The sequence below is a fragment of the Notolabrus celidotus genome, chromosome 8 (assembly GCF_009762535.1).
Source record: "Notolabrus celidotus isolate fNotCel1 chromosome 8, fNotCel1.pri, whole genome shotgun sequence".
Classification (NCBI taxonomy): domain Eukaryota; kingdom Metazoa; phylum Chordata; class Actinopteri; order Labriformes; family Labridae; genus Notolabrus; species Notolabrus celidotus.
Window position 1 is genome coordinate 33,963,579 of NC_048279.1, and position 25,060 is coordinate 33,988,638.

Below are 25,060 nucleotides of genomic sequence, written 5' to 3' on the forward strand. Positions count from 1 at the left end.
TTTGTTTGGTTTAGAAGTCCTTGCTGGCTGCATAAAAACTCTGTCAGTGGATACAGGCCCATTGTGATATTAGGCTTACTCTATAATCATTTTTTCATGTGTTTTTAATTCACTTCCTGTTTGATTTTGTAACCCTGGTAGTTTTTGTAGCGTGTCTAGTGTTACTTCCTTCCATTGTTCTGTTCCCCTCCTTTTTTTCCCTGCACACCTGTGCCTCTTTTGTAATTAGCCTGACCTGTATACATACCCCTGTGCTTCCACCGGCCTTCTGCTAGCTTGTCATTCTCAGCTTAGGCTCATATTTCCATTCTTGGATCTTTGGATTTTGGATTTATCTGACTGACTTGATGTGTATGGCCCCTGAACTAGTAAGTAAAGAACCTTGTCTTCTCTGAACCGTACTTGCCCTGGACTTTTCTCTGTGCTTGAGTCCCAGTTTTGTTCTGAACTGTCACACCCTTGTGTTTAGGTAGCTGCAAGACACACAAGTTTCAAATGCCCGCATCCTAACATCACCTGAAATACTTCTCAGAACGGGTCAAAGTTAATTGTCAGAGGTTGATATGAGCAGACCGTGACCTTACCGTGATGCTGAACACAGATTTTGTTGAAGAGTTCCAGACATTTTGTGCACTTTTCATCCAAAGTGCCTTTTAGCACAGTTGGCCCCAGTGGGAACTGAACCCTTTTGCGCAGTGAGTGCCTTGCTTTTCACAGAATACAGCTGCTGAAAGGGGGAGTAAATAAGCTCACGGGTCAGTTAACCAGTATCTTAAAAGGGAAATCATACATTTTTCAACTTAAAATAATGACATCAAATCAAATCCAGTGTAGTATTTTGAAGAATTAGGAGGTATCAGGAGTAAAAAGGGAAATATTATCTTTTGAATTTGAATATTTTCCCTTGAAATTTAATCCTGCATGAAGCAGAGCAGAAACTGAACCTTTGTTTTTGTTTAATATCCAAGGTTTGGAGACACGTGACTTTTTTTGTTGTGTGTGTGTGTATGAAAGAAAACCATTCTGGCATGCAGCTTCATCAGCACACACACACTCACACACACACACACACACGCACACGCACACACACACACACACACACACACAGTTGTCACAGTGTGTGGACTATTTAATCTTTCTAGATCTGCATGGAGGGAAAAAATCCTTCGTCTATCTCAATTTCCTTTCGTTTTGTAAGTGTGTGTGTGAGTGTGAGCTCTCTCTCTCTCTCTCTCTCTTCCTCTCTCTGCCTCTCTCTCTCTCTCTCTCTCTCTCTCTCTCTCTCTCTCTCTCTCTCTCTCTCTCTCTCTCTCACTCCTGATCATGCTCTTCAAAGCTTTCTCTCCCCCTCTCTCTCTCTAACCTAGATTTGTTTTTTTCCCTCTCAGCATCTTTTGGTTGTTCCCATGAATGTGTGTATTTGGCTTTTTGTGTGTGCGTGTGTGTGTGTGTGTGTGTGTGTGTATTTGTTTGAGTGAGCGAGCGAGAGCCTGAGCTGTCAGCCTGCTGCATTTTGGATGGATTTACCGGGGTTATTTGAGGATTTCCCCTCTCCCTCACTCCTGCTGTGTGTATTTGCTGTGTGTGTGTGTGTGTGTGTGTGTGTATGTTTGTGTGTGTTTGTGCGTGCGTGTGTGTGTGTGGTCTACTGGGCTCCGAGGTAATTATGGGAGATTTCTCCCTCACTGGAGCGAGCGAGGGGGCAGGTGCCTTAGGAATAACCTCTCTCTCTCTCTTTCCTCTCTTCCCTCTTTTTCTCTCTTTTATTTTTGCCTCATCTCTCCTTTTTATTTCCTTTTCGTCCTTTCTCTCTCTCCCATTATTTCCTTCCTCTCTGTGCCTGCGTCCCTGTTCTCCATCTCTCTTCTCTCTCACCCCTCTCATTATGGCTGTGTTCAGGTCATTAGATCATGTCGTTTAATTTGTGTTGCCTGCAAATGTCTCTCTCCCTCTATACCTCCTTCTCTCTTTCTCTCACTCTCACACACACACACACTCAAGCTCAATGCATAATCTAAATAATTAGAGAATAAATCAGCTGGCACACACACTCCTAAATAGTAGCTTAACGCTAAATCTACTTATTTGAGGTTGTAAACACAATCACATTACTAAAGATAACCAATCGATTCTGGTCTCAGTCTTTAATGTTAATTACAAAGCTCTGCTGTTTGTACAAACTGGATCAAGTGATCCTATCCGGCTCTGTGCAAAGAAGAGAAGGTGAAGGAACGTGACACTTAATGCCTCCAAAGGATGGTGTTGCAAACATCTCTGAGATCAGGCAGGACCACTTCATTAGGAAATATAAGAACAGAAATAAACCCTCAGAAAACAACACTTAAAATTCAACTGTATTTATATATCACCTTTCATACATGCAGGCATGCAGACCAAAGTGCTCCACAAAATAGCAGAGAGACAGAAAACATCAGATATGGGTAAAATGATTAAAGAAATAATCAAATAATATCATTGTAAATAAAATAAAATTAATACAATAAAATTAATAAAACAAGTAAGAGTGGAAAGCAAAATTTAAATTCTGTTAAAGTTAAAAATATCTGATAAATACAAGAAATAAATAAATAAATAGATACATAAATGTTATGATAATAATAATAACAATTATTATTATTATCATTAATAATAATAATAATAATACTGTTTTTTATTTGTATTTTATTATTGTTGTTACTGTTGTTGCTGTTATTAATATTTCCTTATTTATTACTATTATTCATTAATTAATTATTATCATTTTCTATTGATTTGTTTATGTATTCATTTATTTATTTATTTCCTTATTTATTATTTTTATTATTCATTAATTACTTATTATCATTTTCTATTGATTTATGTATTCATTTACTTATTTATTTACTTATTCATTATTTCTATTATTCATTAATTACTTATTATCATTTTCTATTGATTTGTTTATGTATTCATTTACTTATTTATTTACTTATTCATTATTTCTATTATTCATTAATTACTTATTATCATTTTCTATTGATTTGTTTATGTATTCATTTATTTATTTATTTCCTTATTTATTAATTTCATTATTCATTAATTAATTAGTATCATTTTCTATTGATTTGTTTATGTATTCATTTATTTATTTATTTACTTGTTTATTAATTTTTTGTGCAGTCCAGGGCTAAAAATTAATTACTCCAAGTTATAAACCAGATTATGAAATTAAGAGAGCTCTCCATTCTGATGTCCTGAGGCAGAGAGTTCAGCGTTAAGGGGCATACAAACAGAAAGCTCTCTGGTCCATGCTTGTGTGAGACACATGAGGAACATTTAAAAGGGAGAAAATAGAAATAAAACCAAAAAATAAATTCTTTATCTGAGTTTTGAGTTTCTATTTGAAACGGTTCGACAAAATAATGAGGACAAATAATGTCTTGAGGAGAAACATGCTTTCTTTTAGGACAACAGTATGTTTGTTTTTTCTACATTGTGAAGAAACATGTTGTCTTTTTGTATTTTAGAAGAAAATCTATTTATACCAATACTTGTGAAAATTACACCAACCCAAAGGTGAGAGGTCACTTGGATTTGGACAGATATGTTCAAGTGTGCATGTCTCTGTTATTGTCCGTGTGATAGAAAGAGAGAAGTTTGACACCATAAGTGAATGTGTTGTTTTCAGATCAAAAGTTAAAGGGGACATATCATGCTTTTTTCATCAATATATATTGGTCTAAGAGGTCCCAAAAACATGCATTTAAAGTTTATGCTCAAAAAAACACTTTGAAATCAGATTTTGGCATGCCTGAAAAGTCCTTTTCTTCATTCCTCATCAGAACACTCTGTTTTCCCTCTGACCACGCCCCCTCCGGAAGTGGATGTGCCTCGGCTCTCCAGCACGTTGATCTAATGTTTACATGTTGGCTGAATATACACGGCTGCTCAGAGATCGCGTTACTTCAACCCTCTGAATCTGATCCTGACGGAGAGGCGCCTGTAGCAGGACCTTTCTGAAGGATTGGTCATAGATTTAGTGTTTCTTGTTGTTTTATTTATCAGTATGTAGACGTGTGTCTTGGTACACAGCTACGAGCATGTAGCTATGTGGCTATGCTAACTAGCGCTAGCACTTATCCATGATAAATCATCCACTAGATCTTCAAATCTGCAGACGTGGGGAGTAACCCGACCTCTGCCAGAAAGGCAGCGGGACCTTTTATGAAGGATTGGTCACAGATTTAGTGTTTCTTGTTGTTTTATTTGTCAGTATGTCGACGTGTGTCTTGGTACACAGCTACAGCTACAGCTACAGCTATGAACATATAGCTATGTGGCTATGCTAATTAGCGCTAGCACTTATCCATGACAAATAAAAATCATCCACTATATCTTCAAATCTGCAGACGTGGGGAGTAAAACCGACCTTTGCGTTTATTAAGAAAGCCTACAACTAGCATGCCTCCCTCCTAAGCTCCTTGTTGGCACATATTTGTGCAGGTAATGAAAAACGGGGGAGGGATTCAGTATTATTTTATACAGTCTATGGGCTGAACAAGCTCCGAGCTCTGACTCCGTGACAGACCGGATATTGTTGTTACGTAACAAAAACACGGAAGTCTGAAACGGCTGGTTTCACACACATTTACAGAAAGGTGTAGAAATCAAAACAGGGGCAGAATGGATTTTTTTCATTCTTGGGGGGTTTGTAGACATGCCAGGGACACATATTTCAGGTAAAGAACCATTAAAAAGTCAATTTTGCATGATATGTCACCTTTAATAAAGTTATACTCCTGCTACAAAAGCAAGACCTGCTCCCTGCACAGAGATCTCTGTCTCTGAGCCTTTATTGACACGCCAACATGATCAGCCTGAGCTCCATCAAAAAGGTCAGTTATCAGTCACTGTTGTTCTAAATAAAGTCTGTTTCTGCAGCCTGCTGTTAATCCTTTTGTCTGACACTGACTCCTGGCAGTGATTTCAGACATTCATAAAAGCAGCTCTATAAAAGCAATCAGTCTCTAAGCTGATGGTCTCGTTCAGTTTTGTAGGTCATAAAGAGAAGTAATAGGTATCTCTCTTGACTTAATGTCAGCCAGCAGCACAATAAAGTATGAGTCTTTGGTCTCAGGTCTGTCCAGCTCTTTGTTTCTCTTTGTGTTCGGTTAACCAAACAAGTGAAGCTACAAATAATTCAAGTAAAAAATGAAGCACATTCAGTGACATCCTCTGTGCTTCTCTTCAGCACATCCTCTAAACTTCCCCTGTACCTCCTCTCAACACGTCTGTTTCCACTTCTCACCAGTCCTGCTGTTGCCTGACCTTCCCAACCTACCTGCAAACCTGTTTCTACTTCCTTCATCAGCCTCTCAGCACGGATTCTGCAGCATTTCTTTTGGTTGCCAGTTAATCCTATTTGCCATGAGTCTGTTATGGTCTTGCTTGGTGTTTCCTCCATGGGGGTCTTTTGGTACTTAAACCTTGACCTGCTGACCAGCCCTTGTGCTACCTGCTGCAAGTCCCTACCTGTGATATTTCTTAGATCTGTGCAGCTGCATTCAGATCCTTCCTTTACTGCTAGAACTTGCAATTTAAAGTTTCCTTTTGAAGACGTGAGTTCTGCATTTTGGTCTTTGCAATTTTCATTTTGTTATTTCTTAAAGCCAGAGGTGACCTTGTTTTGGTGAATGGAGCTGGAGAAAAGATGCATTGCAACTCCTTTATAATGGATGGACATGAGGGTAGCAACCTCTCCTGCTTTATCATATCTTTCCTTCCAAATGTGACCACTATTCATGAAATAAGCATCATTCTGCATCAAAGGAGATGCCGTATTAAAAATTTAAAGTACATTAAAAATGTAGAGTAAGAATTTAAGTGAGAATCTGCACTGTAGACCTGAACAAGTTGAAATTACTCAAAATGTTTCTGGTAACTGATTACAGAAGAGTTTTTAAGTAGCGGAAATACAATTTTGGATATTATAAAATACGTTTTCAGTTTGTTTTCTTTCTTTCTTTTTCAAGTTTCCCCAACTCAAATTTATTAGTTCAATTTCCTTTTGTGGTCATGGGGGGGTTAGAGCCAATCCCAGCTGACTTCGGGCGGAAGGCAGGACAGGTCGCCAACCTATCACAGGGCAAACAGACAACCATTCATGCACACACTCACACCTACAGGTAATTTAGAGTGACCAATTAACCTGGTAGGCATGTTTTTGGACTGTGGGAGGAAGCCGGAGTACCAGCAAACATGCAAACTCCACACAGAAAGGCACCAGCCCGACTGGGGACTTGAACCAGGAACCTTCTCACACCTTCTCAACACCGTGCAGTCTGCCCTGGTTCGTGTTTATTCTGTATTAGTTATCCTTTGTCTCCCTTGAGTGTTTAGAGATCCATGTCTCTTGATGTGTTCTCTTAGTCTAGTCTTGTTAGTGCTGTAGTACTCCAGACCGGTCTTGAGGCCGCTTATTTCAGGAAACGGAAGCATTTTTACTCTGTCTTGTCTCAGTCTCGGACTGGGCGGACTCCGTATTTTATATCAAGACCGGTCCAGACCACCACTGATGCACTCTGTGTCCCTGTCATTACTGTGATAAGAGAAAAAGAAACTTAAGGAGTCAAAAGAAAGGCAACAAAGACAAAACCAAACCTTGTTTGTTGCTGTAATTTGTATTCAAAGCAAACTTAAATAAAATAAACAGAAGTCTTTTATTTTGTTAACTCTCATGATGATTTATTGATATATATGGTCTTGGTCTTGTATCGGTCTTGCCCTGCCTTGGTCTTGGTCTTGGTCTTGACTCGGTCTCGATCCCTAAATGTCTAGGTCTTGTCTTGGTCTCTGTGCACTCTGGTCTTGGACATGTCTTGGTCTCTGTTAATGTGGTCTTGACTACAACACTAAGTCTTGTGTTTCCTGTTTTATTTTGTAGCTCTGAATCCTTGTGTCTCCAGTTTAGTTTTGCCGCTTCGTGAAGCACAGCCGTTGTTGTTTTTAGAGTGTGTGAAGACTTACGTGGTGACGTTGATGACATCATACGTAGCATCCCTCTGTACACTCAAAAGTTGTGATTAGGACATGGATATTAACTCAATAAAAATGACCCACATATAATTAAAACAACATTAATCATTCGGATAACTCAATGATTCATTGTTGGTTCAACTAAAGAGCTGGTTTTGAGAGCTGTACCCTTAACGGCTATGAGTTAGAAGAACTGCTCAGGTTTACAGTGTTGCGTTTGATCTCCATGCATCCAGTTTGGTCGCTCTTAGCGGGCCATACGAAGGAATCTGTGCATTTAATGCTTTTACATAATTCCATTTAGCAGTCCCAAAGCTGTAGCTTTGTCCATGTCAAATAAAATAAACTTGTCTCTCGTGATCCCTCTTTCCTTCCCTCTCTCCCTCTGATTAATCTGATGTTCTGGTAACTGTCCAACAACAGCTGTTTCTATTGGCTGGCAGAGATGTGGTGTATTTGTGTGCGTGCTCATTTACCCCGCAACACTCTCTCTCTCTCTCTCTCTCTCTCTCTCTCTCTCTCTCTCTCTCTCTTCTCCCGCTCTCTCTCTCTCCCTGTCATTTTATTTTGAATGGGCTTCAATGGCATTATTCCTTTATGGCAACTGTCACTCACACACTATCTCCATGTGTTCTGTCATTGCACTTGACTTAATGTGTGTGCGTGTGTGTATGTATGTGTGTGTGTGCCTCAGGAATCCAGCAATACATTTCAGAAACTGTCTCTCTCTACACGTGACTCAGGGATTATCTCTCTCAACCAAAATAAAGCTGAGAAAAAGAGAGAGCAGCGGAAAGAGAGGGAGGTAAGGAAATAGGAGGGAGAGGATGAGAGAGGTAGACAAACAGTTTAAAAAAACAGAGAGAGAGAGAGAGAGAGACATGATGTTCCAGAGAGGGAAACCTGGGGGAGAGAGCTTGGTGAGAGAATCAAACGTATGCAGATGGACATCCAAACTAGTATTTTCTTTCTGCTAGAATAAACATGCCGTTCAACTTTTGACCCTCGTCGATCGGGTTATCTCTGCATCAGTGATGAAGTGATGACGGATTGTGCAATCTCAAGTCTTTAGCTAAATGTCATGACTTTGTTTCATATTTCATTAAAAACATTGTGCATCAGCATCACAACATGCAACATCACGCTGCACAGAAAGACCCCTGCAGTCACTCTGCATTACATCACACACATTCATGCACACACACTGCAGGAGGGAGGGAGGGAGGGGGGTGTCTGTGTGTATCAGTCTAGAGTTTTTGTGCTAGATTTGTAGATGTGCAGCATGTTTATATGTAAAGTGTTTATTTTTCATGCTCATGAATATGTGCATGCTGTGTGTGCGTACTACTACGATGACACACAACGCCTCTGAAGTTTGTTAAAGTAAAAGTTCACTATTTCTGTCACCTTGTTGCATCGTTTCAGCCTTCGGTCTCTCACTTTGCTCGATGAAGTAAGACGTTTGAGGTGTTCTGTCCCTTAAACAACTTAAATTAAACTCTGTTCTTAATCAGGCTAATGCAATGTCAGGAAAAAAGTACTATCATTAAAGTTTAGTGTAACAAACCCGACACTCTCAGCACACATTAGTGTATCGAGGGAATTAATTACCTCATCAGCATGAGAGGAGAAACTCTGTCGACCAATCAGATTGCTCTTTTGAAGCAGCAGGTTGTACGACTATGATGTGTTTTCAACATGAAAATCAGCTCGCACACACACACACACACACACACACATACACACACGCACATCAACGCACTGCGTAAAATACAAGAATAGAACATGAGTCATGAGTGGGAGTACTTTACATACACACAAACACCTGCACACTCAGAGAGGGTGCATTATGAACACACACACACACAAACAAATGTGTACAAGCAGTCCGCAAGTTAACATTTTCTTCTGTTGAAGTCAAGTGGCAACCTCCAGCCGCCAGAATTGAATCCAATGCAGCAGTGTTAAAAACTGCAGTTCATCAAGTGTCCACTTGAGGCTGGCTCTGGAAGTACTGGAAACCAGATACACACCAATTCAAAGAAGACGATCTTTACAGCAGAAATAAACATGTTTACAGCCTGGTACAAAAAATGAGTGTAGTCTGGATAGCTCATTTCTTGATAGGCATACACTGTATGGGGGGGTGAATTTTTTCAGAACGCAGCAATTTCGAAGATATTAGGATTACTAGTTTTCCATAATGAGAGGCACAGCTGACTTGATTGACAGGCGGGAACACTGTAGCTGTTGGCGAGGAGGCTCAAAGCCCGCATCTTTACATCACACTTGCTCGACAGCAGTTAGGTTAAATTCAGCATTTCCAATATGGCTGCAGACGCAGATTGGCTTCAAAACAGCGCTTCAGAAACAGATGGGTGATGTCGCAGATACTATGTCCATTATTTATACTGTCTATGGTGGAAGTGTTGCTCTGTAGACTGATCCTCTTTTACATCAAATAACATGACAAGTACACCCATATGATCTGATTCAGCTTTATAAAATCCAGATCTGAAACTGGTTCAGACTCTTTTGTTGCATGAAATGTCCCGCTATGCTCAGGTACAGGTTTGCACTCTTAACATCAAAGACAACAACTCCCATGACCCCTCCCTTCCTCACTGTAGCATGCATTGGTAGTTATTAATTATAATAATACATTTTATTTAAAGCGCCTTTCCAAACGCTCAGGGACACTTTACAGAGAGGATAAAACACAATAAAAACAACAAGATAAAATAAATTGTAAGAGCCAGATCCATGTTTTGGGTCAAGCTGTGAAACACATTGTTTATTGTGCCACAAGGTGTCATCGTTTTGCTCATTAAGGGCACAGGTATAAAAGTACGTCACCGCCTGGGTATCAGATGTGTGTCTTGACCCGGAAGGGCAGTTGGTTTTTGACCATTGTCGTTGTTACGTTGTCGTTGTCGTTGTTGTGTTATCACGTTGTTGCCTTGTCACGCTGTTAAGTTGTCACGCTGTTGCGTTGGATGCTGTGACGCTGCGTCGGCAGGCGGCATGGAGAACCGCGTCTAAAATGTTTGTACGTGCAATGAATGAAAACTTGTGGACGCTGTCTAACACTTCATACAGTAATTCAATAAATGGATTGTTTTGTGCTGCAAACCAAAGTTTTGCTTAAGACCTGTTATTTCAACAACTACAGTAAACGGTATTGTATGGACAAACAAATGACAGTACAACGCGTCAGCCAAGTCATTCCCGGGAGACATCAAAACACACCGGCAGCTTTAGTACAGGACTAAGCTTCTATATAAATAAAAACAACAAGCAAAGTAACACCAAGTTACAATGAGGCAGTGAAGTTAAACAGAGAGTGCAGATTTGATTTCAGTTTTGATTTGAAGAGGGGAAGTGAATCAGTGTTACGGATGTCTGGTGGGAGTGAGTTCCAGAGTTGGGGAGCAGAACGACTGAAAGCTCTGCTCCCCATGGTGCTGAGACGGGCAGGGGGCACAGAGAGGTGGAGGGAAGAGGAAGACCTGAGGGAGTGAGAGGGGGGGTGACGATGTGGAGGAGATACAGGGGGGGAGCGGTTGTGGATGGCCTTAAAAGTATACAGGAGGATTTTGAAGTTGATTCTGAAGATGACTGGGAGCCAGTGGAGCTGCTGGAGGACGGGGGTGATGTGGTGGAAGGAGGGGGTTCTGGTAATGATGCGGGCTGCAGAGTTCTGGACCAGTTGAAGTTTATGGAGGGATTTGTGAGGGACACCGAAGAGGAGTGAATTACAATAATCGTCACGGGAGGTGACGAGACTGTGGACCAAGATAGCAGTGGTGTGAGGGGTGAGAGAGGGGCGGAGACGGTTGATGTTACGTAGGTGGAAGTATGCAGACCGGGTTATGTTACTGATATGAGAGTGGAAGGAAAGTGAGCTGTCGAGGATGACACCCAGACTCTTTACCTGAAGGGAGGGGGACACTGTTGAACTGTCGATGGAGAGGGAGAAACTGTCAGCTTTGGATAGGGTGGACTTAGTACCTATGAGGAGGAGTTCTGTTTTATTGCTGTTGAGCTGAAGGAAGTTGGAGGTGAACCAGGATTTGATCTCGGAGAGGCAAAGGGTGAGGGAGGAGGGTGGGAGAGTGGAGTCGGGTTTACTGGACAGGTAGAGCTGGGTGTCATCCGCGAAGCAGCGGAAGTGGATGCCAAATTTATGAAAAATATTGCCAAGTGGGGCCCCAGTACAGAGCCCTGGGGCACACCGGAAGTGAGACCTCCTAGCTGAATACGTTTTATACTGTGCATTCAAATGTATTGTTTGCTCATTTGAACCTTTCTCTTTTTTGTTCTTGCAAGACTTAGAAGAATGCATACTGCTGATTTCTTTAAAGGTGACATATCACGCTTTTTTCATCAACATATATTGGTCTAAGAGGTCCCCAAAACATGTCTTTAAAGTTTATGCTCAAAAAAACACTTTGAAATCAGATTTTGGTCTGCCTGAAAAGTCCTCTTCTTCAGTCCTCCTCAGAACACTCTGTTTTCTCTCTGACCACGCCCCCTCAGGAAGTGGGTGTGGCCTCGGCTGTCCAGCACGTTGATCTAATGTTTACATGTTGGCTGAATATACACGGCTGCTCACAGACCCGCGTTACTTCAACCCTCTGAATCTGATCCAGAATCTGATCCTGACGGAGAGGCACCTGTAGCAGGACCTTTCTGAACCATTGGTCACAGATTTAGTGTTTCTTGTTGTTTTATTTGTCAGTATGTCGACGTGTGTCTTGGTACACAGCTACGAACATGTAGCTATGTAGCTATGCTAACTAGCGCTAGCACTTATCCATGATAAATAATAATCATCCACTAGATCTTCAAATCTGCAGACGTGGGGAGTAAAATTGACCTTTGTGTTTATTAAGACAGCCTACAACTAGCATGCCTCCCTCCTAAGCTCCTTGTTAGCACACATGTGTGCAGGGAATGAAAAACAGAGGAGGGGTTGAGTTGTATTTTATACAGTCTATCGGCTGAACAAGCTCCGAGCTCTGACTCCGTGACAGACCGGATATGGTTGTGACGTAACAAAAACACGGAAGTCTGAAACGGCTGGTTTCACACACATTTACAGAAAGGTGGAGAAATCAGAACAGGGGCAGAATGGATTTTTTTCATTCTCTGGGGGTTTGTAGACAGGGACACATATTTCAGGTAGAGAACCATTAAAAAGTCCATTTTGCATGATATGTCACCTTTAACATCAGAGTCAGTTTTTCTTTATCCAATAGATGTTAAATGTGCCAAATGGATTTTCTTCTATTTATACAATAGAATAAAAATAATTTAAAACAGTAGAAATAAAATAAAAAATGTTATTTATACCAAGTAACCAGTGCACTTTGACTTGACTTGATTTGACTCAAGATGCAGTCACATTTTTTTTCATCTGTTTCCTTGTCTCTGCGGTTTCCATTCATGCTTTTTCTCCAACAAAACAGTTTATCTTTTTGTTAATTCTCTTGTTCTTTTTCTGTAAATGTCTTATTTACAGATGTGTTATTTCCTCCTGCAATTTTCAACAGAACTACCTTTCTGGTTCAATCATTAACCACAATCTATGAAAATCTTCCACAGATTTTTACGTATCGGTCAGATATAACTTCTATTCTCTCTCCAGTCACATCAGTGGTGCTCAGTTCAGGGTACATCAGGGTTATATAGTTTTTAAGGGTGTGACCTAGAATCTGCCTGATTCACTTCCACAGAAATTTCAGGGAGTGCAGATGAGGACACTCGTGTAATGATTCATGGAGACTTAGATTGCATAATCTTTCTTGGAATACCATGAGACTAAATCTGCTCTCGTCTGCACTGACTCTTGAGTCTGCTCAGACAATCACAGCATGACTTTGTACCTCACAGTGCAGCGCGCAGGTCTAACACAGCCCGGCTTTTTATAGACACGAGGCTGATGTTCCTCCTGAAATATCAACCAATCCAGGCCGGATGCTGCGAGACATTTTAACGCATCGTACAGATGTAACAGATTTCATTCAACCCAAAATCAAAAAGAGCTTACCTCTAGATTACAGAGCATGTTCACTGTGGACTGACTTTTTGACACAGATATGAGCAAACATGTTCCTGTCTTCAAATCTGAACAGGGCATTGTTTCTCTCAGACCTCAAAGCTCATTTTTGGGTCAGTGCTGATATATGGAGGCTCTCCCCATGACTAATATTGAGTATGTGTTGTGTGTTGCATCAGTCTCAGGAGTTTAGTTAGTTGAGTTTCTTTTTGGGTGCATTTTAGCCTTCATTGGAAAGGAAAGCTGGAGAGAGATGGGAAATGTGGAGAGCAGAGAGCGGGGGAAGACATGCAGCAGGCCGGGAGTGAAACCTGCAACCACTGCGACAAGGACTGTAGTCTCTGTATATGGGGGTGTGCGCTTAGACCCCTAGGCTAACGGCGTCCCTAGTTAGTTGCATTTAACATCACTTGTTAAAAGCAAAGTACATGCTGAATCAGAATCAGAATCAGAAATACTTTATTTATCCCAGGGGGGAATTCAGTCATTACAGTTGCTCTATAAGAATATCAAAAAATAGTACTGATAAAAGAAAGTAATTAATAAGATATAAAGACAAATACAATGAAAATAATGATAATAAAAGTATGCACAGAAGACAAAATAAGCTCTGTAGAAAATAAATACATGGTTGAAGTCCCCGGAGATCAGGAAGAGGGCTCTCTGGTGTTCTGTCTGGAGTCTGGCTATGGCAGCGTTGAGAACGTTGGACGCTGTAGTCGGGTTGGCAGAGGGGGGATGTAAACAGCTACCAGTATGACATGTCAGATCTCCCTGTGCAGATAATATGGTCGGAGGCCCACAGCGCTCTCGGTGCTATGCCGGTCTGCCCGGACAGTCAGGAAGCCGTCAATGGAGACGTTGTGGTCAGGAATATCCTGATGCAGCAACGTTTCCATGAAGCACACCATGCTGCATTCCTGAAACTCCATCTGACTCCTGGCTAGTCCTGTTAGCTCGTCCATCTTATTCGCCAGAGATCTCACGTTGCCCATGATGAGAGAGGAGAGACACGGCTTCTATCTCCTCTCCATAAACCTCCGTCTTCTTATACCAGCTCTCCTCCCACATAGCTCTATGCCTCCTCTGCCTCCATGTGTCCCAAATCTCAGCTCAACCAGCTGAGCATGGGTAAAAACAAGACAAAGCGGGATTGCCGTGCAACAGTAATCTGAGTAAAAGTTAAAGTTGGTGATTTCATCGTGAAAAACCGTCCACAACTCTCACCAACGGAAGGCCAATAGAGGTCACAACTTCAACAAACTGCCAGAGAAAAATCGGGCAAACAGTCCCTCCAGGATTTCGCGGGATTTTTTTGTGATTGTTGCGGCCCAAAAAGCCTGAATTTGCGACAGCTTTTTGAAAAAATTGCGGTGAAAGTTGCAATTTTTTTTTTTTTTTTTTTTCCAATAACATCTCAGGGGCAAGTAAATACACTAAATTACAGATGTTTTTAGAAAACATTCTTGATGTGGCCACTGTGACTGTGTTTTGATTCTCTTTATTCACAGAAAAATGCCATGAAAGTACTGTATTGCACATTTACGACGGTCCCTGAATGCACCTCGCAGTGACAGACGCACTTGACAGTCAGTTCACGCACTCTGAAATGAATCTGCATCTTTGATGACTTGGAGTTGATCAAAACTTACTAAATGTGTCTGATGTTTCACCAAACTGGATTAAATCAAGCTGTAGACGCAGAGCTTTGTACGGTGATGGCGGCAACAACGTCAAACCTCCAAATAGTAAACAGACGTCCCCCGGTTGTGTCTTTGTCACTAACACACACCGGGGGTGAAAATCATCAATGAAGATGAGACAGATGCATGGAGGTGAGGAGAGCTGGTTCATGAAGTACACCTACTGCAGGTAGAGACCAAGCTAACACTGAGCCCCTCAATCTATAAATAACAACATTGTCATGGTCACTTGTCCTGCCTGCTGTTCCCTCTTTTCCCTCGTTCTCTGTGCGTGTTTTGTTGTTGAAAAGTGCCGATCAAGTGAGGACTTATGTTTATGTTCCTAGGAAGTGAAATTAATGACAAAACTGATGACGTGCAGGGGCTGAGATTAAGGTAATTGGTCAAAGTTGCGAGAAAGTTGCGGTGATTGTATAAAATTGCAAGGCCGCGAAAAAATCACGCTGATTGGTTGAATTTGCGTTTATAGCTGCGATCGCGAAATCGCAACTTCCTGGAGGGACTGGGCAAAGTATGAGGAAGAAAGAGAAGAAAAATCAGGAACAGGAGCGACTGTAACAGGCTGCATGCACGGTTGATGCACGCTGCTGACCTCCTTAAAAAATGTGGAGAAGTCATCACAGTCTGAACAGCATTTATCACAGTTTTTTGGGGGATTATATTGCAGATGAAGAAATGTTACAAACCTGCCCTTTAAACGTTGGGTTGTAGAAGGATGTTTGGTAACTGTAGCTTTTTCAAGTTGCAGGTTTGGATGGTATCTCATATTTAGTGTTTTTAGATGTGTAAACAAATGGAGTTTAAAATGCAGCTCATGTCCCTGCGTCTTGATTAGAAACTGTAAAAACAAAAGATAAGAAACCCGAGAGGAATACTGGACCGTTCTTATGAGGCGAGGTTTGTAAAGTTGTCCACACTGAAAATAACAGAAAGAATTTTCTATATTTAGCTCCAAAACGTCATTAAAAGGTAGTGTACATTTTTAAAAGTAGCTTTTTATCACATTTAGAGGAAGATTTTTGATCATTTCCACATTTAATTTTGTTGTGAAAAATATTTTAATTAAAATCACTGTAAATCTAAATGCTAAATCAGAATCTAAATGTTAAATCTAAATCTTAATGTTAAATGTTAACTCTAAATGTTGATTGTTAAATCAAATGTTAAATCTAAATATTGATTCTTAAATCTAAATGTTGATGCTGAATCAAAATGTTAAATCTAAATATTGATTGTTGAATCAAAATGTTAAATCTAAATGTTGATTGATGAATCAAAATGTTAAGTTGATGTTAAATCAAAATGTTAAATCTAAATGTTGATTGTTGAATCAGAATGTTAAATTCAAATATTGATGTTAAATCTAAATGTTGATGTTGAATCAAAATGTTAAATCTAAATGTTGATTCAAAATGTTAAATGTTGAATCTAAATGTTGATTGTTGAATCAAAATGTTAAGTTGATGTTAAATCAAAATGTTAAATCTAAATGTTGATTGTTGAATCAAAATGGTAAATCAAAATGTTGAATCTAAATGTTGATTGTTGAATCAAAATGTTAAGTTGATGTTAAATCTAAATGTTGATGTTGAATCTAAATGTTAAATCTAAATGTTGATGTTGATTCAAAATGTTAAATGTTGAATCTAAATGTTGATTGTTGAATCAAAATGTTAAGTTTACGTTAAATCTAAATGTCATCAGAGAAAAATCTGACAAAGTATGAGGAAGAAAGAGAAGAAGAATCAGAAAGAAGAATGGAAGAACAGGAGCGACTGTAACAGGCTGCATGCACGGTAGATGCACGCTGCTGACCTCTTAAAAAATGATGAGAAGTCATCACAGTCTGAACAGCATTTATCACAGTTTTTTGGGGGGTTATATTGCAGATGAAGAAATGTTACAAACCTGCCCTTTTAAACGTTGGATTGTAGAAGGATGTTTGGTAACTGTAGCTTTTTCAGGTTGCAGGTTTCTATTAAGAAGTGACTCCCTTCCTCTTGCTGATTTCTTTGAAACACATGCAGTAATTGAGACATGCAGCTGACAGCCAGTCAGCTCTGCCAGGCCGAAGCTACGGTCTAAACCACAGGCTGTGAGGTGGAGGTGTGAGCTAACAACCGCAGAGGTGAAAGGAATTTACTTGACTGCCAATACCTCCCAAATACCTCCAAGCCCAGATATCTCCAGACTTCAATGATTCATATCTGAATATTCACCAAGCCTTGTTCTGAGAAATTCTGTTCCTACCTCATTAACTGTATTGCAGGGGAGTTTCAGTCACCAACATCCTCCAGAAAGTGGAAACTCAACCTGACTGGTTCACCAGAGAGGGCTCTTTAGTTATTTAGAAGCTCTCAAACTGAGCTCCTCAAAAGCAAATCAAATATTTCTAAGAGAAATATCTGTCAGAAATGTTTGAATAACTGGAGTAACAAAAGAGAGACCTTTACTCTCTGGAAAATATTCACATTAAATAACTCGGGTTCTCAAATACTGACGCTGTTCTCTGCAGCTGTCAATTAGTTGACTTTGGTTGGAATCTGCAGACCAACACGAGGTCGTGATTAATAAACAGACATTCTGGTGTGTGCTGAAATCCTGTGGATGTCCCGAATATGCAACATTTTAGTCGTTTAAATGTGTGTTTTACAGCAGACTAGGAATTATATGGAGGATAATTAGAGAATGGTGTAAATTAGAAGCTTAAATAATGACAAGAAAGGGTCATTTTATTCATTTATCACCACAGAAAGCTCACTTTCATTCAGTTATATAGCTTTAAAGGCAGCTATATGGTCATGAATGTGTGTATATATATATGTGTGTGTGTGTGTGTGTGTGTGTGTGTGTGTCCCCTCAGAGGTTGAAGAGCAGAAGTTGCCTTGAACAGACACCGACTCGTTGAAACATCAATGACAAGAATGCGACACATCCAACGCAGAGTACACACACGCTACTTTGAGTCAGCCTCACACACTCACAGCCGACTACACACACACACACACACGCGCGCACACACACTCACACAGACCTATACATCCCACATAGTATTACCGAAACTCTCTCTTATTGTGACATACACACACAGAGCTTTCACATGACTCAGAGTCTGCACAGTCTCTGTGTCTCACACACACACACACACACACACACACTCCATCAATAACAAACTCTGTGTTCTTTTCTAAAAGGCCTGTGTTTCAAATGTCCCACCTTATCTCCAATCATCAGTCTTTGGTACAGAGTGTGACAAACACCTGCTGTTTTCGGTGTGATCTGCGTCTCTAGGATGCAGCTGCAAAAGTGGTTGTTCCTCTAACACCATCACCACCATGAGAAGCAGTCCATGGGTAAGATGAAATACAGGCTGTTAGAGGTTGGACCTCTTCTCTCTGTGTTTACTTCAAACTAGCAACACGTCATGCTGCAGAAATGGCTTTAAAAGTAAGAGTACAAAGGGTGTATGTACATGGATACTCTGCAATACTATACGCACACATATATCTCACAGGAACTCACACACTCTTGGCTAATATCGTAAATTCCTGGCCACACACAAAGACACACTCCTCCACCCACACCCAAACATGCACACACACACACACCCAGTCTGCTGTTCACACACTCCCACATCTGATGACAAGAGGTCAAGTAGGACTCAGTGCAAACACTAAGAAGCTTTGATACAAATGAACAATTTAATGAAATTAAAGCAAAACAAAAGGATGGCAAAACTTATTAAACACATATTAGGCATTCAGGTCATGAAGTTTTTTGTTTTTACATTTCAACTTGAGATAAAAAACTTTCCTGAAACAGATTGGATTTGAAAAATCATCTCAAACTCAGGCTTTTTTCAAATTTGTGCAATTGAGCTGCTCTTGTTTGCTTCTTTATGTATCTGTTGAATGCCTGCAAAGAGTGTATAATACATGATAGGGGTGCAACGGATCAAAAAACTCACGGTTCGGATCGGATCACGCTTTTGAGTCACGGATCGGATAATTTTTCGGATCAGCAAAAAAAAAAAGAAAAAAAAAAAAGAAGACAAGACAAATATAACTTTGTCCTCTGTTTATTTTGTAAAACACTTTGCCCATTAAATAAAAACAACATTCAACTCAAAATTTACAGCATGTGCAAAGCACCTTATCTGTGGGCCCAGTCCTGCCTCATTCACTGCATTTCATGTCATGGCAACTGAAGGAGCAGAGGAACTTCAAAAGTTTCACTCCACTCTTCTTTCAATCGCTGATTTTCACCGTCCACTTTTCTTTGAGCTGCAAACTGTGAACACACCGTTTTATTCTAGGGTCCTACAGCTGGCAAAGTGCCCTAACAGCAGCAGTGGACTCCAAGTGACCCAGTAACAGCCTGTCTGCGTATCGTTGGCATGGAGACAAGTCCCGGTAAACACGGGGTGACCCACCAAAACACAGAGTGAAGGAATAACAGTTCGGGGGCCACAAATAGACGGCCGGGTGCGGCCCGCGGGCCACGTATTGACGGCCTCTGGTCTAGTGGGTGCGCAACGAAATTTCATAACGTGGCTCAATCACATTCAGCATTCACTGTATTTCACAGGGAAACCAAAATGCTCCCATACATATGACAGAACAGATGCAGGAGGTTTTTTCAAGTTCCTCTGCTCCTTCACTTACCATGACTACCGCTGCGCTCGACGAGTGAGTGTGGATTGAACATGCGGTCATCACGTGAACACGCGCAACTTTTTTCATCAACCGATCCACGGACCACGTCCGTGCCGAACCGTGGAGAGGCATCCGCACGGATCACGGATCAACGATGATCCGTTGCATCACTAATACATGACGTCAAAGCTGAGTTTTGAAGCCCAACAATGGCGTTTGTCATATTGGAAATGTTGACTCAACAGAACTCCAGACGATCTAGCATGAGGCGAAGAGGAGGAGTCATGGCGGGCCTTTAGCCTCCTCGCTAACAGCTACAGTGTGCTAGCCAGTCAGTCAAATCTTGTAGTGCAAAACTTGTAACTGTAATATCAGTAGCTGTAAATATGTTTATTTTTGAAGTAAAGATCAGTTTTTCAGACTTGGTGTGTATGTGGCTTCCGCTTCTTTTGCTCCCGGCCTCAAGTGGACACTCAAGGTACTGCAGTTTTAAGCACTTCCACATTGGCTTCATTTCTTGAGACTTGGTTGAATGTATGCTTCAGTTAAGAACCAGTTTAACTTAATTGGTACTGTAATCCTTAGAATACACATGCAACAAAAGAAATCATCCAAAACAAGTCTTGTTTTACTTCCACTTATCGCTCTGAAGAAAAGTAGTTATTGCGATTGTTGTTGGCTTTTCCCTTTAGGTTTCAGTTGCGACATAGTTTTGCAATATGTATTTCAGTTCCTCAATCATGCAGCTACATGTAGTTTTAATTTGACTATTGCATTTGGAAGTATTGATACTTCCAGTAAAAGAGACGATCAGAGTCCTTCAGTAAAACCCTTCAAAAAATAATATCCAAGAATGCAGTTTTCTAAAACAGGGCTCTGATTGTGATCAGTAACTGAATGCTTAGAATTAAAATATTAAAACAGGGAGTAACAAGCAAAGAGAATAAAGTAGCTCCATTGCAAATCAGTTGCAGACATATTGGAAGCCTGAGAGGAACTATTTTGTAATGTTGAGAGCAAAATATTGTTCTTGATCTTTGCAGCTGATCACAGAAAATGCAAAGTTTTTGCACCCTGTGTGGAATCACATCTCCATGTTGATGCCTTGCTCATAGAGCTCCATAGAACCACCGGCCCTCCTCACTGCTGCAGAGCTGTTACCACCACATAATGAAAGCAGTAAGGGTAATAAGAAGTTTTAATGAGGCTGCTTTAATGAGCGTAGACCTAGTTTACGTTCTCAGGGCAGCATTAGATTTACTAAAAATTAGGTCCTGGGTTTAATAGATTTTAAGAAGCTTGGTAACGGCTAATGTGAGATGCTCCAAAGAGGCTGCTGAAGTCTTCTTCCAGGAGGGCAGTACTTCAGATTCTCCCCCTAACCATTGGAAAGGTGATGGATGTAGTAATTTATGAAACTTTGAAGATTAGAAAAATGATCTGGTGTCCAAAAGGTCTGACTTTTTCATCTGAAAGGTCAAACTTATTTGAAACAAAAGACATTTTAGTGATTTTAAATCCTGTTTTTAGTCACATGAACCTTCTGAATTAATTCAATGTGAGACCTGCAGCAGCAGAGAGCGGTGTATCATTATATCTGTATGTTGTTTCATTGATGCTGGCTCTTGTAAACATTGTGAAAATAAAAAGATGAATGAAGAAAAAAAAAACTTGCATCAGGAGGAGATAAGCACGACAAGTGATGTTGAGGTGAATCTCCTGTAGAAGCTATTAGCAATATGTACATGTCAGCCTTTTTCCTCTGATGTTATGATCAACTCAATTTGCAAGTGGAATAAATGTGACGAACTGTTATGATTTCACCTCTTATCAGATTCTGATGATGGCTGTGTGTTGCTCTACCTATAGCCAATCAGCTTACAGGTCAGATATACTGTATGTACACATACAAGGATTTGGCTCTGGTACTGACCCGGTCTACGGTACGGACAAGCTTAATCTGTATTGCTAAGTCTGCATCACTTTATGAAGCTTTTATTTTGGTAGTTCTGCTGGGCAGTACTGTGAATTTGCATATTAGCTAAATATTTAGGATGGCAGAGCAACATGTAACATTTAGATTTAACATTTAACATTTTGATTCAACATCAATATTTTTATTTAACATCAACTTATCATTTTGATTCAACAATCAACATTTAGATTCAACATTTAACATTTTGATTCAACATCAACATTTAGATTTAACATTTTGATTCAACATTTAGATTTAACATCAACTTAACATTTTGATTCAACAATCAACATTTAGATTCAACATTTAACATTTTGATTCAACATCAACATTTAGATTTAACATTCAACATTTTGATTCAACATTTAGATTTAACATCAACTTAACATTTTGATTCAACAATCAACATTTAGATTCAACATTTAACATTTTGATTCAACATCAACATTTAGATTTAACATTTAACATTTTGATTCAACATTTAGATTTAACATCAACTTAACATTTTGATTCAACAATCAACATTTAGATTCAACATTTAACATTTTGATTCAACATCAACATTTAGATTTAACATTTAACATTTTTATTCAATATTTAGATTTAACATCAACTTAACATTTTGATTCAACAATCAACATTTAGATTCAACATTTTGATTCAGAATCAATATTTGAATTTAACTTTCTGATTCAACAATCAACATTTAGATTTAACATTTTGATTCAGAATCAATATTTGAATATAACTTTCTGATTCAACAATCAACATTTAGATTTAACATTTTGATTCAACAATCAACATTTAGATTTAACATTTTGATTCAACAATCAACATTTAGATTTAACATTTTGATTCAGAATCAATATTTGAATTTAACTTTCTGATTCAACAATCAACATTTAGATTTAACATTTTGATTCAACAATCAACATTTAGATTCAACATTTAACATTTTGATTCAACATCAACATTTAGATTTAACATTTAACATTTTGATTCAACATTTAGATTTAACATTTAACATTTTGATTCAACATCAACATTTAGATTTAACATCAATATTTGAATTAACCATTCTGATTCAACAATCAACATTTAGATTTTCCATTCTGATTCAACATCAACATTTAAATTTAACATTTTGATTTAACATCAACTTAACATTTTGATTCAACAATCAACATTTAGATTTAACATTTTGATTCAACAATCAACATTTTGATTTAATATCAACATTTAGATAGAACATTTAGATTTAACATCAACTTAACATTTTGATTCAACAATCAACATATAGATTCAACATTTTGATTCAACATCAACATTTAGATTTAACATTTAGATTTAAGAATCAATATTTAGTTTCAACATTTGATTTAACAATCAACATTTATACTTAACATTTAACATTAAGATTTATATATAACATTTAAATTCTGATTTAGCATTTAGATTTACAGTGATTTTAATTAAAATATTTTTCACAACAAAATTAAATGTGGAAATGACAAATGTTCCTCTAAATGTGATAAAAAGGAACTTGTAAAAATTCAAACTACCTTTTTATGACATTTAAGAGCTAAATATAGAGAATTCTTTCTGTTATTTTCAGTGTGGACAACTTTACAACCCTCGGCTCATAAGAACGGTCCAGTGATCCTCTCGGGTTTCTTATCTTTTGTTTTTACAGTCTCTAATAAAGACGCAGGGACATGAGCTGCATTTTAAACTCCATTTGTTTACACATCTAAAAACACTAAATACAAGATACCATCCTGACAGCATGTGTGCTCCCCAAGCTTCCTGAGCATGACGTCACTGGAGACTGTGTGAATAGTTTTATAGTTGTAGGTGAAAAGGTTAGAATACAGAATGATCGTATCTTCTCTGGAAGGCCCAAAGCTGACATTAACCTACAGGATTAATGTTTGAAGCCTTAGAATGAAGAAGAATGGGATACAACGCTCGCTCACGGCCCTGCAGCCTCTCTATCCATGAATCACCTGAATCCATCCACACTTTTACTCTTTCCACCTCATTTGTGCAGCTCTGCCTTTTTGGTGTTTTTAGGTGTATGCATGTGTGTGTGTTTCACAGTGTATGTGTGTGTGGGCATGCATGCATGTGTTTACCAATCAATATTCCTTGTAGGCTCTTGACAAGCAGCACGATTCGGCTCACGTTGCTCCCCTCTGACTGCCGTGACAAAGCAAACAGCAGAATATGGATCAGGAGCGCTGCTGTCCACCTGCTGCAGGCTGCGCTGTGTCGACTAAAGAGCAAATATCTCAGAGGCTTTTCTGTGTTCTTATTCTGTGCTACATTACAGTGTGACTCACTGTCCTACACAGCAGCAACAAAGGCCCTGTAATTCATGCAAAGTTTGTTCTCAGTGGTGTCACGGATTGATTTTTAGCAAAGGCGTGGACCGTCTTGGAGGTTTTCCTCATGCATAAACATCGGCTCAAAGGTACAGAACGACACATGGCTACCTTGCTCCCCATTTACATATACTCAATCTGCACACCAATGAATAATCCGGTGATTTTGAAGAGTTTTTTTAGTTTGTGACCCTGTAAATGAAGCTCGTGACCCCCTGTTGTAGTCATAAACACCAAAAACCCATTTTGATTCCTTGATTAAAGAGCGGAATAATCAGAGTGTACGAAATCATCCGTAATCACAGACGAAACAAAGTCTCCAAAAGGTCTGTTATAATGAGGACGAACATGAAGAGATCTACAATCTGGACTGAAACTTCTTATTAAATGTAGAACCTTTGTAAACATGTAAATCCCTCTGTGGCGTGTGGTCTGGATAGCAAAGTGCAACAGCAGAGGGATGCATGTTTCCAGAAATCCCTCTTATTTTCAGCTGATATTCTTTGTAAGATGATATGAAGCTATCTGGATACACAGTGCACACAGAATAAGCCTCCAAATTGGGGTTTGTGGCAGTTGGGAACAAACAGCCTCTTGCTTTTAAAGGTCAGCTCTGTGTTGTAAATAACCCAATTAGACAATAAGCTGCTCAAAATTGTGATTATTTTGGTAGCACATGCTCCCCAAAATTGAATCTATGTTTTTCTACTTGTTAAATAAAAGTTGGAAAACAAAGTGGTACAGATGCGGGCAAAGAAGGATTCAGAATGAACTGTTAGAGCTTTTTGGCATAACTGAATGCAAAATTCAATACAGCCTACAACAAGTCCAAAGAAAGGCTTGACTTCTATGGAGAGAATGTTGTGTCTTTAATATGCAATAAAAAAATAATGGATTTGAGAACAAAAAACAATTTTGCAAACAAAATTATGATTTGAAAAATATGAAATAATGCTATGAAGAAAGGAAATATATTTGTGATTAAAAATATATCTTTATAAATCCACTCTTTTTTTGTTACAAACAAAATTATTATTCTCACGAACCACAGATTCGTTTGCGTTTCCAGTTTTTGCGTTTCCAGGTCGGAGTCCTCCGGATCAGATACACAAGACTTCTATTTTTGATGTTGGAGCACGACGCATCAATCTCAACAGAGCAGATGGAGCGGGACAGGAAGTCAGGTTTCACCAAAACAAAATGAAAACATCAGGTTAATTTTCAGAATAAAAGACTCTGTGTTATCACCAGATCGTATTTCACTTAAC

General features: G+C 39.2%; 1 long non-coding RNA gene across 1 annotated transcript; it reads left to right on the forward strand.

The window, feature by feature from the left end:
- The first annotated feature begins 269 nt into the window (after nt 1-269).
- On the forward strand, nt 270-17,466 carry LOC117817469. The gene is made up of 3 exons (XR_004632153.1): nt 270-368; nt 16,750-16,906; nt 17,048-17,466. It is a non-coding gene; the product is annotated as an uncharacterized LOC117817469 (long non-coding RNA).
- Nucleotides 17,467-25,060: the final 7,594 nt, after the last annotated feature.